Genomic DNA, 2,509 nt, shown 5'->3' on the forward strand with positions numbered 1-2,509 from the left:
TGCCTCTTTTCTGATTACTTCATCACGTAGCATAGTTGTTGCAAGATCCCAGTCAGCTTCTTGCGAGTGAATAAGTTGAGCAGTGGTGTCAAACTCYTGTGAAAGTCCACGAACGAGTTGTAATACTAACCTTTTGTCGTTAATGGGCTGATCAACAGCAGCTAGTTGATTGGCAAGGTTCTTCAGTTGTTGGCAATAATCATCGACTGAGGAGCAGGCTGCAAGAGTTAGGTTGACGAACTGGGTTTCGARTGCACCAGCCTTCGCTTGTTTGTTGCTGAGAAAAAATTTCTCAAGCCGAAACCAGGTGTCATATGCAGTGGCATCCATGTCGAGGACCCGGGTGAGCAGGTCGTCGGAGAGAGTGTTGTAGATCCATTGGGAGACAAGTGCATCCAATTCTTTCCAAGCCGCATATTCCGTATCCGTTGATTCCGGCTGTGGGGAACCGTCAATATGATTCAGAACTTTATAAGCAATAGCATTGAATTTAAAGAGTTTAACCCAGGAGGTGTATGAAACTTTGGTACCATCCAGGGTTCTGATCTTGGATTGGATATTGGAAACGGAATAGGCTGGGTGAAGAGAGGGGACAATTGGTTTAGAGGGTCTGGCGTCAGTAGGTTTGGTCATGATGTGTTGAAAGGGTTTGTTTGGGCTGCAGAAGATCGGAAAAAAATAAAGAAGGAGAAGGGTAATCAGGCCGTAGCTCTGATACCATAAAAGTTTGCAAAACTCGATGCCTTCATCAATAACAGAAAACCCCTATATATAGGGTATGTACAAAGAAACCCTATCGGCTAAAACAAATCAATACAAATCTTGATAATTAATGATAAATATAAATCAAATCCGTAATTATCTCTAACTAATATAATCAACCGGCTAAGAGAAACAGCAAAAACAACTAGCTGCTGTTGTTTGGTCGACAACAAAAATAACAAACAACAGTGGCTGTTTGATCGACATCGAGCAGGAAAGGAAAACAGCAAGTTGTTGTTGTTTGATCGACAACAAAAACATCAAACACATTTGCTGTTTGATTGACAGCAAAACAGGAAGAAAACAACAAGATGTGTTGTTTGATCGACGGCAAACGAGAAGGAAAAACAACAAACAGCAGTTGTTGCATGTTTGACAGCAAACAAGAAGAAAAATAGCAAGCAGTTGCTGTTGTTTGGGCCTGCTGTTAGACCAGAAAGAAGAACCGAAGCAGCAGCTGCAGAGTCGCGCCATGCCTTGCGCTATTGTGCCGCCTCCCTGCACCCCCGGCATCTTCGCGTTTTGGGCCACGTTAGACAGCAGCAGGCGCTGCCATTCTGTCTCGCACAGCAGCAGCAAACAGTTGTGCTGTTGTTTGAGCAGCAGGTAAATAAAACAGCAATCCTAGCTGCTGTTTGGGCGACGAAACAGACGGATGCAAGTGGCTTTCACAGCTGTTAGTCGCCCGCAGCGGGTAAGAACGCGAAATAGCAGCGAGAGGCTGTTTGGGTGAAGACAGCGGAAAGTTAGAAGCAGTCTTCGCTGCTGTTGGTCACGCGCAGAGAATTTAAACGAAACAGCAGTAAACTGTTGTTTGGGCGAAGACAGCAGGCAGGATCGAAGCAGTCTTCGCTGCTGGGTGACGCGCGCAGAAGGCCGAAAACGTAGCAGTTGTAACTGTTGTTTGGCGCACGCAATAGACATAAAACTTTAGCAGCAAGCAAAAGCTATGTGAGTTCATACTATGTGGTCATGTTATTTTATTTAAATTGTTATTATGTCATATGTGCCAGTACTCGTAATGCTTAGAACTTATTATCTTTAGTTGATTTATAGACTTTGGGTCATAACCTAGAGACCCGTGAATAGTAGCGGCTTGGGTTATCAAAGGCCTGAATTTTTATTTGAAAGATTAGGACTTGTTTATTAACCGTCTAAAACCGTGGGAACCTTCATAAATTGTATGTTGAGTTACTCTTTGTTTGCAAGAGGTGTTACGCCACCTTAGAAAATCATTTGAGTCTATCTATGATGTTTTACGTATTCCTTCCTTAGGCTTGGGTTGTTGCTTTAAATAACTTCTATACTCGGAGTGTTAAGCATTATGGACTCGGAAGTCAATTCTTTTACTAAGTGTTAGGGGTGATTCCGATTTGGACGTGGGCATTTTGATCATATTATAATCTCCTAATTCACCTCTTTTTCCCTCCCCCTCGGAAATAGGCATTGTGATCAGTATGTAATTTCCGAGGTAAAGAGCTTAAGATCACGACCGACTACATGACTGGCTAGGTTGATGTCGATGGTATTATACCGATAAGTGATGCTCTATAACGTTTATCTATGATTTACTTTATGTTCCGTCATAATTAAGGGTAATTCGGTTCTCCCCCGTCATCTTCGGATGTCTTGACAGTCCCACGTATTATTCATAACTCATTCTCTATATATATAAAAATCGTATGATAGTACGTCATTATTTATATTTATATAGTGCATGTATATCGTTTTATTTTATTCGTGGGAA

The sequence above is a fragment of the Cynara cardunculus genome, assembly GCF_001531365.2.
Source record: "Cynara cardunculus var. scolymus isolate 2C chromosome LG 13, CcrdV1, whole genome shotgun sequence".
NCBI classification, from domain to species: domain Eukaryota; kingdom Viridiplantae; phylum Streptophyta; class Magnoliopsida; order Asterales; family Asteraceae; genus Cynara; species Cynara cardunculus.